Source organism: Taudactylus pleione, unplaced genomic scaffold (assembly GCF_031769625.1).
Source record: "Taudactylus pleione unplaced genomic scaffold, aTauple2 ptg000041l, whole genome shotgun sequence".
Taxonomy (NCBI): domain Eukaryota; kingdom Metazoa; phylum Chordata; class Amphibia; order Anura; family Myobatrachidae; genus Taudactylus; species Taudactylus pleione.
The window spans coordinates 6,099,400-6,112,445 of record NW_028284443.1 but is presented as its reverse complement, the minus strand read 5'-3'; positions in this window follow the sequence as shown (position 1 = coordinate 6,112,445).

Sequence of the window (13,046 nt, the reverse complement as noted above, 5' to 3'; positions counted from 1 at the left end):
CAAGATGTCATCCTCATCCTCCTCATCCACCGATTCCTCTCCCTCTTCAATGTGTACATCCTCATCCTCACAGAGTATTAATTCGTCCCTGCTGGAACCACAGGTCCCTCTGTACGTTCTGGAGGCTGGTCTCCCTGGAAGAGTTGATAATTCATTTTATGAACATCATCTTCTCCACATTTTGTGGAAGCAACGTCCTACGCCTTTCGCTGACAAGGTTCCCGGCTGCACTAAACACTCTTTCGGAGTACACACTGGAGGGGGGGCAACTCAGGTAAAATAGAGCCAGTTTGTACAGGGACCTCCAAATTGCTTCTTTTTCCTGCCAGTACAGGTACGGACTGTCTGACATGCCTACTTGGATGCTGTCACCGATGTAATCCTTTAACAGACAGACGCACGCTTGTCGCTGCTGCTTTGAGGATTCAAGTGCGGCTACAGCCCACACAATTCACAAAGACAGAAAAAAAAAAAGAATATTTTTATTGTTTGTGGAGCGCACTTTGAGGGTTACACCACCCTTTAACAGACAGACGCACGCTTGTCGCTGCTGCTTTGAGGATGCAAGTGCGGCTACAGCCCACACAATTCACAAAGACAGAAAAAAGAAGAAGAATATTTTTATTGTTTGTGTAGCACACTTTGAGGGTGTCACCACCCTTTAACAGACAGACGCACGCTTGTCGCTGCTGCTTTAAGGATGCAGGTGCGGCTACAGCCCACACATTTCACAAAGACCGAAAAAAAAAGAACAATATTTTAATTGTTTGTGTAGCACACTTTGAGGGTGTCACCACCCTTTAACAGACAGACGCACGCTTGTCGCTGCTGCTTTAAGGATGCAGGTGCGGCTACAGCCCACACAATTCACAAAGACAGAAAAAAGAAGAATATTTTTATTGTTTGTGTAGCACACTTTGAGGGTGTCACCACCCTTTAACAGACAGACGCACGCTTGTCGCTGCTGCATTGTGGATGCAAGTGCGGCTACATCGCACACAAGTCACAAACACATTAAAAAAATAGTTTTTTATTTTTTGGAGCACTTTGAGAGTTACACCACCCTTTAACAGACAGATGCACGCTTGTCGCTGCTGCTTTAAGGATGCAGGTGCGGCTACAGCCCACACATTTCACAAAGACAGAAAAAAAAAGAACAATATTTTAATTGTTTGTGTAGAACACTTTGAGGTGTCACCACCCTTTAACAGACAGACGCACGCTTGTCGCTGCTGCTTTAAGGATGCAGGTGCGGCTACAGCCCACACAATTCACATAGACAGAAAAAAGAAGAAGAATATTTTTACTGTTTGTGTAACACACTTTGAGGGTGTCACCACCCTTTAACAGACAGACGCACGCTTGTCGCTGCTGCTTTAAGGATGTAGGTGCGGCTACAGCCCACACATTTCACAAAGACCGAAAAAAAAAGAACAATATTTTAATTGTTTGTGTAGCACACTTTGAGGGTGTCACCACCCTTTAACAGACAGACGCACGCTTGTCGCTGCTGCTTTAAGGATGCAGGTGCGGCTACAGCCCACACAATTCACAAAGACAGAAAAAAGAACAATATTTTAATTGTTTGTGTAGCACACTTTGAGGGTGTCACCACCCTTTAACAGACAGACGCATGCTTGTCGCTGCTGCTTTAAGGATGCAGGTGCGGCTACAGCCCACACAATTCACAAAGACAGAAAAAAGAAGAATATTTTTATTGTTTGTGTAGCACACTTTGAGGGTGTCACCACCCTTTAACAGACAGACGCACGCTTGTCGCTGCTGCTTTGAGGATGCAAGTGCGGCTACATCGCACACAAGTCACAAACACATTAAAAAAATAGTTTTTTATTTTTTGGAGCACTTTGAGAGTTACACCACCCTTTAACAGACAGACGCACGCTTGTCGCTGCTGCTTTAAGGATGCAGGTGCGGCTACAGCCCACACATTTCACAAAGACCGAAAAAAAAAGAACAATATTTTAATTGTTTGTGTAGAACACTTTGAGGGTGTCACCACCCTTTAACAGACAGACGCACGCTTGTCGCTGCTGCTTTAAGGATGCAGGTGCGGCTACAGCCCACACAATTCACATAGACAGAAAAAAGAAGAAGAATATTTTTATTGTTTGTGTAGCACACTTTGAGGGTGTCACCACCCTTTAACAGACAGACGCACGCTTGTCGCTGCTGCTTTAAGGATGCAGGTGCGGCTACAGCCCACACAATTCACAAAGACAGAAAAAAGAACAATATTTTAATTGTTTGTGTAGCACACTTTGAGGGTGTCACCACCCTTTAACAGACAGACGCACGCTTGTCGCTGCTGCTTTGAGGATGCAGGTGGAATCTAGATGGGATTTGGAACCGAGGACACACTACCTCCATCAATTGTCTAAATCCCACTGCACTAATGTCGGATACCGGACGCACGTCTAACACCAACATAGCAGTCAAGGCCTCAGTTATACGTTTTGCTTCAGGATGACTGCTGTCGTACTTCATCCTCATCGCTAGGGACTGTTGGAGGGTCAATTGTTTAGTAAAAGTAGTGATGTTCCTACTTCCTCTCTGGGATGATGAACAACTCCCAGCAGCAGCAACAGCACTAGGAGGAAGTGGTTCTTGATCTTTCCCTATTTTATTTTTATCGGAGAAAGTTTGGTCCTTCATTTATGTTATATTGATATATATACGTGCGGCTAAAGCGCACACAAACACAGAAAATATTTTTTTATTTTTGCTGGAGAGTAGTGCACTTTGTGGGTTACACCACCCTTTAAGAAATGAGCCAGCCGGCTCTTTACTTATGGGACACAGGCGCACGCTTGGCGCTGCTCCTTTGTTGATGCACGTGCAGCCACAGTGCACACAAGTCACAAACACAGAAAATATATATTTTTTTGGTTTGGAGTGTACTTTGGGGGTTACAGAACCCTTTAACGGTCAAGCCAGCCGGCCCTTTACTTATGACACAGGCGCACGCTTGGCACTACTTTGTTGATGCACGTGCGGCTACTGCGCACACAATTCACAAACACAGAAAATAATTTTTTTTTTGGTTTGGACTGGAGTGTACTTTCGGGGGTTACAGCACCCTTTAACGGTCTAGCCAGCCGGCCCTTTACTTATGACACAGGCGCACGCTTGGCACTACTTTGTTGATGCACGTGCGGCTACTGCGCACACAATTCACAAACACAGAAAATAATTTTTTTTTTGGTTTGGACTGGAGTGTACTTTGGGGGTTACAGCACCCTTTAACGGTCAAGCCAGCCGGCCCTTTACTTATGACACAGGCGCACACTTGGCACTACTTTGTTGATGCACGTGCGGCTACTGCGCACACAATTCACAAACACAGAAAATAATTTTTTTTTTGGTTTGGACTGGAGTGTACTTTGGGGGTTACAGCACCCTTAACGGTCAAGCCAGCCGGCCCTTTACTTATGACACAGGCGCACACTTGGCACTACTTTGTTGATGCACGTGCGGCTACTGCGCACACAATTCACAAACACAGAAAAAAATTTATTTTTTTTTGGTTTGGACTGGAGTGTACTTTTGGGGGTTACAGCACCCTTTAACGGTCAAGCCAGCCGGCCCTTTACTTATGACCCAGGCGCACGCTTGGCACTACTTTGTTGATGCACGTGCGGCTACTGCGCACACAATTCACAAACACAGAAAATAATTTTTTTTTTGGTTTGGACTGGACTGTACTTTCGGGGGTTACAGCACCCTTTAACGGTCAAGCCAGCCGGCCCTTTACTTATGACACAGGCGCACACTTGGCACTACTTTGTTGATGCACGTGCGGCTACTGCGCACACAATTCACAAACACAGAAAATAATTTTTTTTTTGGTTTGGACTGGAGTGTACTTTGGGGGTTACAGCACCCTTTAACGGTCAAGCCAGCCGGCCCTTTACTTATGACACAGGCGCACGCTTGGCACTACTTTGTTGATGCACGTGCGGCTACTGCGCACACAATTCACAAACACAGAAAATAATTTTTTTTTTGGTTTGGACTGGAGTGTACTTTGGGGGTTACAGCACCCTTTAACGGTCAAGCCAGCCGGCCCTTTACTTATGACACAGGCGCACGCTTGGCACTACTTTGTTGATGCACATGCGGCCACTGCGCACACAATTCACAAACACAGAAAATAATTTTTTTTTTGGTTTGGACTGGAGTGTACTTTCGGGGGTTACAGCACCCTTAACGGTCAAGCCAGCCGGCCCTTTACTTATGACACAGGCGCACGCTTGGCACTACTTTGTTGATGCACGTGCGGCTACTGCGCACACAATTCACAAACACAGAAAATAATTTTTTTTTTGGTTTGGACTGGAGTGTACTTTCAGGGGTTACAGCACCCTTAACGGTCAAGCCAGCCGGCCCTTTACTTATGACACAGGCGCACGCTTGGCACTACTTTGTTGATGCACGTGCGGCTACTGCGCACACAATTCACAAACACAGAAAATATATTATTTTTTTAGCACTTGGGGGGAGCACCCCTGATGGACAGAGCACCCCCTGGACAACACTACAGCACCCCTTTAGGACTGGGACACTGCACAGGACTTTGGAGTGGACACAGCCCCTATGGAGAACTGACTGCACAACACAGTCCAGCCAGCCCCTATGGACTTTGAAGTAGTGGACACAGCCCCTATTAACAACAGCAGCACAGCACAACACAGCCAGCCCCTATGGACTTTGAAGTAGTGGACAACAGCAGCACTACACTACACTACACTACACAGCCCTAACTCCCACCCTCCCTCTTCACTGTCCACAGCCGAGTGAGAAAATGGCGCCGACGCGGGTACCTTATATAGGATCCAAAACCCGCGAGACTCGGAAGGCGGGATGATGACGTTTTGCCTCGATTTCAGATCCGAGTCAGGCGGGAAAAGTCGAGCCTGATTCGGATCGGACTCGGATCGGGGGGGCTCGGGGGGGTTCGGATTTCAGAAATCCGAACCCGCTCACCCCTAATAATAACAGATGAAATCTACTGCAAGATCTAGGGTCTCATATGCCATCAAACTAAAAATGATGATGGTATTTTCTGAATGATAGAGAAATATGACTGATCTTACCAGGGCCGTAATTAGGGGTGTGCAAAATGCAGGGCACTGATTCTGCTCCACGGTCCTGCATCTGGTAAGCAAGGTGCAGTTGGATGCTCCAGACATGCAGTTGGCATCCTGTACAGAAGTGCTGCTGTCCCTACCGCGGTGCTGCTGTCCTTACTGGCACTGGCAGCTACTCCCTCTGCATGATGCCATGTGGTCAAGGGACATGGCCAGCACAGGGCACGGTAAAGCCCTATTATGGCTCTGGCTCTTGCTCTCCTACAACTCTATTAAATGATTTATCTCCCCAAAAATGTAAACATGAATTTATTTCCATCTGAACATAAAAGTTGACTGTGTGAAAATGCGCAAATATACTTTTACTCACTTATGTATCCATGAGCAGAATGTATCAATTTTCGCAAGAAAATTGTGATACATCCCTCCCTCTTACACATGCATACTGGCATCTTTTAATGTGATAAGTAGACTTAAGTTTTCATGACCCGGGAGTCCAATTGTGCATGAGCGACCATCGGCCTACAATCAGCAAGGGATAAAGAGGGATCCAAAGGAGCTTCTTGCACAAAGAAGTCCATAGGCTTCTATGGGCAGAGCCGCCTATAAATGGCATTGCCTATTGTGCAGAAGCTCCAGAAAGTTTTGCTTTCCGGAGTTTGCTGCATACGGGCACAATGCAGCCCTATAGAATTCTATTGGCACAGCTGTGCTGCTGGTTAACAGCCGACCATTTTTGATAAATATGGGAATCCATATGTATTGCAGTAAACCTATGAAAATGGCAGTTTTCTGAGGTCTTACCATATTATTAACTTTGATACATCCTGATCAATGTCTATTTGGGGTGACATACATCTTAAGATACATGCAACATATGCTACAGTCATCATTAACTTGAAGTCTGTTCTGTCTTGTGTAGATGCAGAGTTTAAAAGAAGTGCTTAACTCAGACATATTACAAAGGGGTGTGCTTAGCTCGGGTTTGCATGCAATCATTGTACTGCTTTGCACGGGAATGACTATGGAAGTGCAATCAGTCACAAAAGTTATCAACGCGCATCTAAAAATACAGGTGAGTTCTAGACATGGCCAGTCCAAATTTAAATGTGAATGACCTCCTTTGTATAACCCCAGTGGGTAATTACGAGAACTGTGGTTGTGAATTCCACATTAGAGGGTAAATCACTCAATACTCATATTTGCCAGAAGTCTAAATTGGTGTCTCTCTCAAGGAAAGGTCATACTTAGTATCCTTTATACTTGCACTTCCCTTTAAGAGTATATTGGTTATGACTTACTGTACACTATTCAATTCTGGAGAACAGCTATATAATTAATTCAACAGTAACTAGAGGGACTGTTTAAGCTGAAGTTTTCTGATACTAAAGTCTCCTGGGGATCCTTGCCTTGTATGTACATCAGCTACTTCTGTATTTCTATCTTATATTATAACATAATTCTGATTTATTTGAGGATGGCATTACAGTCATTTTTCTTTACCATAGAAATTAGCCAAAATATCTCATAGTACACATATAATACAGAAGTTTTGGTTTCCAAATAGCTACAGAAAGCTAAACTAAATGCTGTGTTCTGAGTTTAGTGGGTTTTCTTTATTTTTTCATAATTTCTGTTTGTGTTTGGTTCTCATCCCAGAAACAAAATGTGACTTTATTGGCTAATTAAATAATGGCATGATTTTAAACTGCCTTAGTTTAGTGTTTTACAAGGATTTACAATGCTTCTGCTAATGCTTGCTTTGTACTAAATGTCAAAATCAAATATTTTTGCAGTGAAATGTTCCTTATTTTTCCTATTACCAACACTGGAAAATTGACCAATTTTAATCTCAGTGCACAGGAATAAAAGCCATTACTACAGTATAGTGCAGGGAAATGTCTGTATAATAAATGTATCACTAGTATTTCTAAATTATGGAATGAAATATTGTTTTCTTTAATATGGTTAGAGGAAACTTTTGTACTCATTAGGAATGAGCTCTTTTCTCCAGAGTCAGATTAAAAATAGTTGAACAGGTCCCTCATCAGGATAGCCACTCTGGTGTACTTTTTACAGCATCCGCAGGCCCAAATACTTGAATATACTATCAGTGATAATGTACATCCTACCTCCTGACATTTACCCGGAGCCTTGATCTATGCATACTCTGACCAATTTACAGTACCTACTCTTTGTCCAATCATGGTCACTTCCTATACAATTCCATCCCCATGCTGGTGACACGCAACCCTTTCAATTCTGTGAGGCCCTTTCATGGTCAGTGTATATGGACTGTATTCATATACTGAAATCAGGGCAGTTGGCAGATATAGCACATGGTTATATCTACCATATGCCTACATGATTAATCAGATACCCACATTGGTAGCCCATTGCACATTGAGTGCTGCATCCAGTACTTTTTCCATAGTTGTGCTAAGGTAACTGAGGCCTCCTAGTGGTGAATGGACCCAAGGCAGGTGTAATCCAACACTACATCATTAGTGGAAACCCAATGCTCTAGTCCCAATTGTGTCCGTTTTTAGTGCCTAGGAACTGATGTTTATTTAAGTAAATTTGTAAATTATTTTGAGATAAAACCAGTATAAGATTATCTATCTGTTATCAATGCTAAAAGTGTTGAGAACTTTTCACTTGACCTAAAATATAGGCTGCCAAGTATGATAATACCATTTGGGGAATACCTAGTCCAGAATTCTTTGCTGTATAGTAGGAGAAAGTCTAAATTAAATGTAACCTTGACTTCCAACATCTAGACAAGATGCATTATTCTTCAAGCAGATATGCTTGCCTTTTATTCAGGAGTGTATCTTGTTAACCACAAATGTTATAGGTCACAAACAGACCTTTTTCAAGACTGCACAACAAGCATTATATAAACAATCTTCCTATCTAAACCAAAATGGCCAAAAGCTTAATCAATGTTCACATTAAAGAAAATGTCAAAAGCTATGTTACGTGTGTATGGTACAAGGTACCTATAGTGATACAGGCCAAGTATGCAAATGTATCTAAAGTTTGATACAAGGGATTGAAGCAGTAAGGATATTTTATCTACATCCAGTGGTACTGTACCAAACTTCAAAGCTCTAGAGAGAAATCAGAAACCTTATTTTAAATGATATCTCCATCATGTCCCGCCAGAATCCAAGTACCCTTCTGATGTCTAATACATTTGGTATGGTGTTGGTATAAATCAGACTTTTTTTTTGACGTGCAGTCCATATAGCTAAATGATATGTCACATTTAGAAAAGAATTAGTCAAAAAACAGCGCACCAACACACTGCCGCTAAATATATATGAACTAATGGCAAAGCATTTAATAGAAATACACTTAAATATTTACCACAAATTAAAATGAATAAATATAATCAAAATGGATAGTTACAATGGAATATAAACGTTTGGTCCTTAGGGGAGTACAGAAGTTACAAGGCATTTCACAGTAAACAAAAAGACCTACAACTCAAAGGAAACTGGAAACTTTTTGTCCTTTGATGCTAAATACCGATGCCTGGACACAGATCTTCTCCTTACCTCACCGATACATTTCGATAACTTGTTTTTTTTCTAATTGAAAAAACAATATTCTCTTGTATTCTCTTGGAAAAAGATACATTATCGAATTGCATCAGCGAGGTGAGGAGAGGTGAGGAAGAGATTATTATTATTATCCTTTATTTATATGGCGCCACAAGGGTTCCGCAGCGCCTAACAAAGTATATAAACAAAGTACAGAAACAGTACATAAACAGTTGAATAGAAGAAAACATTGACATACAGTATAAGACATTGCAGGACAAGTACATGATATATAAACATTGCTACAACAGTAGCAGGATGGCAAAAGTCAAGGGTTATGTGCTCTTGTAAGGAGTATAGAGTAGATAACAATATAAGTAAAGGAAGGAAAAGCACATGAGGGAAGAGGGCCCTGCTCGTGAGAGCTTACATTCTAAAGGAGAAGGGCATACAGACAGGAGTGACACAGATGGGGTAGACAATGAGCATGGGACAGAGGGTTAGGATGACAGATGGGTGGATTCCTGTTTTACATTATGTGAGCAAGTAAGATGGAGTAAGATTTACACCTCTGATATTCTACTTTACGTGACAGTTTTTGTAGGTGTCTGTGGAAAGCCATGGTTGTTACTGTATGGTTAAGGTGTGAACAAGCCGTCTCAGGTAAATGTAGAAATATGTGAAAGTAGTTGTTGCAAAGAGATATTCAGATGTAAAATAATGATAAGTTGTGATAGAGTGTGAATTCTGTAAGGCACATTTATTGATTTGGAGGGTGATGGGGGACACATGGGGTTTGCAGGGTATTTATTCCATAGTAAAACCACTGTGTGTGTGGGGGGGGGCCTGGATTTGGTGATATGTCACCAGATAATAAAAGCAGGAGGATAGAGAAGTAGATATAGTTGTAGAAGGTGTGTAAAAGTTTTTCATAGTGACACAAGAAGGCTGTAATAATCATTGTATGATGAAAAGAAAGCTCATTAGTTTTTAGAGGAGGTGAGTGAATCAATACGGCTGCAATGAGCAGAGAGGTGAGACAGAGGGAGAGTTAAGGATGTTATATCCTTAGAGAAAATATAAAGAATAGTTTTGATGAAAAGAAATGTGTAGTACATGGTGAGTATTAGGTTTGTTACTTTTAGACAAATTTTAAGGGAATCAGTTTTTTAATCTGAAATTACCTTAGATGTCGGTCAATGTTTGTTCAACTGTTTGATCAACTGTTATGTTATCACACTTTGTGCCTTTAACACTTGGTGCTTTTAAACCCAGCTGCCAAACAGCTCCAGCTGCGTTTTCTTAAAGGCCCAGAACATTTTGTTTACTCTGAGAGGCCTTATACCTACTTTATTTAGATGTGGAGCCAGACATGTATATCTTATTTTAAGTATCTAGTTGATTTTTTATACATGCATGTTAATTTATGATATATGTACAGTAAGTGTATTCAATAATTTGGAATATATGTGGTATTACACAACGTACATCCTATTTCTTTGTATATGATCAACTATGGCAGAGAGTTCATATATCTGTTAAATTGGGAAGAAGGGAAATTGTACTGTATTAAAGTCTCACAATGCACCTGTGTCAAGTAACAGTGTATATACATAGGCAAGACATAAGTTTTATTCTGGTGCAGCATGATTAGTATGTTCTTTGGAGGATAAACAGAGCTATTAGTACATTATCCTCTGATGGATATTTTTGTGTTTTTTTGAGGGGGAGTAGTAAACCAAAGCTTATATATATATATATATATATATATATATATATAGATAGATGTATCTATTAGGGGTGAGCGGGTTCGGTTTTACTCGGATTTACTCGGTTCTTATCGCCACTTTACCGCAAATTCGGATTTATTATATTGGCTATCCAAAACACATGATAGGCGATAGCTAATAAAATGCCGTTTAAAGATCCGAGTAAATCCGAGTAAAACCGAACCCGCTCACCCCTAGTATCTATATATATAACCACATAATTTAAAGAAGAAAAAGATAAAGATAAAATGAGATGTGGTGGAATTGACCATAGCAACCAGATTATATCTATCATTTTCTAGGATGCAAATTTAAATTTAAATTATAGAATGTGATTGGTTGCTAGGGGCAATACCACCACTTTTCATTTTTAGAAACTTTAGTAAATCTACCCCAAAGGAAGAAAATTTCTGCACATCACAATGTAAATGACACTTTTTCTAGATATTTCACATTTGCTTGTGTATTCTGGTGCCATGATAAAGTGATCGCTATGTATTGTCCATAGTGATAAAATTAACTATGTGGACAGAGACACATAAAATCTGCCACGCCAACATGATAGTATTGTGATTTAAAGTATTGTAACCATGTTGGCTTTAGAATTTTAAACATGATGGCAAAGCATTATGTTTACAGTTCTAAAGCCAATGCAGTTATTCAGTATACAAGATTTATTTTCCATAATGCTTTTAATATCATGGCACTGGACATTGCAAAACAGGGTGAGCTCAACTAATTTCTTATAGGTCCATTTGTTTTATAGACAATAAGAATATTATTAGAGATGAGTGGTTCAGTTCTACTGAAAATCGAACACATCTGAACTTTTGGGTTCCTAGTCGAAACTAGTCCTGGCTTTACTTTGGGATTCTGAGTAGAACTGAGTCCAGACTCAGGTCTTCCGCCAAGTTTTGAACTTGGATCTAAGTACAGGATTTTGCATATTTTGGATTTCATTGAAGTCCCTCCCTCATAATTTTAGGTGCTGTGAGGTGGTCAAAATTGACTGAAAATGATGGAAAATGAATGTTATTGATATTAATAATACTATAGGAACAAAAACAGGTCCAAGTTACATGATTTTAGCTGTTTTTATCAATTTTGAAAGAAATCCCAAACCAAAATTGAACCATAACACTTGAGGGGTTTTTTTTTCAAAAAACTAAACATACTGTAATGATGATTTAGAACCAAAACAAAGGAGTCTGTGCACATCTCTAGAAATTATATAATGATGGCAGTAAAACTGACTATTTTTACAAACAAGCTCTTAAAGGTTTACTCTTACTAGATTACTCCCTTTAAAGGACAAAGGAGCTCATTTAGAATCCAATGTTAAAATAGTCAGAGACTGTACATGCAAATATGTGGCTGCACATTTCTCTTTTAGTGCTATATTTTGAATCTTAAGATATGTAAAACTTAAAGAGTAACATATAGTATTGTATTGATTTCTTAAATAAGTCAGGTGTTGCCACTAGTTTGTAAATAAGTGCTCTTTCTGCAGTATAGACATAGGTGTCTAGAGGCAGTTGCCAACCCAGAGTTCTATCTGGGTGAATGCTCTAATGCAGGGGTGGGGAACCTTTTTTCTGCCAAGGGTCATTTTGATATATATAACATTATTCGCGGGCCCGGTGCAGGCCACATCCCTCCATATGATCTCACACGGGGCGGGGCCACAATTGCCAGTGGTTAGAGGAATGCCCGGAGTATCCTGAAGGTGTATACACATGGAACCATCTGTACCTCCAATGACTTGAAAGATATCTTTCAAAAGATATCTTTCAAAGATATCTTTTATAGATATCGTTCATAGATCGTTCAACGATCGTTCAAAGATCTTTCAAAGATATCTTTCAGTGAGTCATCCTGCCACATCTCTGAACATGCAAAGTTGACGATATCATCCAGATTGGCCTGCATGTATGGACGATCATAAATATCGTTATCATTCATGCGGGAACGCGCATCGTTGGTCGTTCACTGAATATAAAATGAACGATATGAATGATATATCGTTGCATTATATTGTTATCATTCATATCGTAACGATATATCAGTCCGTGTGTACGCACCTTGAGGATGCTCCGGGGAGCTGTAAGGGCAGTCCTAAGGACACTCCAGGCAGCACTGCTGCATAGATTCTGGCTGCAGGGTGCCATTCTAGGCACCCTTCTAGCCAGATGAGGCTACAAGAAAAAAGCTCCAAGGGCCAGGCCAAATGATTCTGCGGGCCTTATATGGTCCCCGGCCCTGAGGTTCCTCATCCCTGCTCTAATGGCTGGGCTGGTCAGTTATTTTTGTCAATTGAGGTGTTGCGTCTTGCTGTGTTAGCACATACCATCAGGGTGTTAATAAAGAAACATTACTGAACTAGCTCCAGTTGTCAGTGAGTGCTAAAAGTACTCATGTTACTTCAAAATATCCAACTCTTATTGGATTTATAGTCTTATCAAAGTCACTAAGTTTTCCATTTTCAGTATTTTATTTATACAAAGGTTCAAACCTGGAAATGTCTTAAATCTCTGCTTCACAATCTAGATAATGACAGCCTAATGCTGACCACTATAGGGCTGGATGATACTAAACCCAAGCTGTTGGTTTCCTTGTTTATG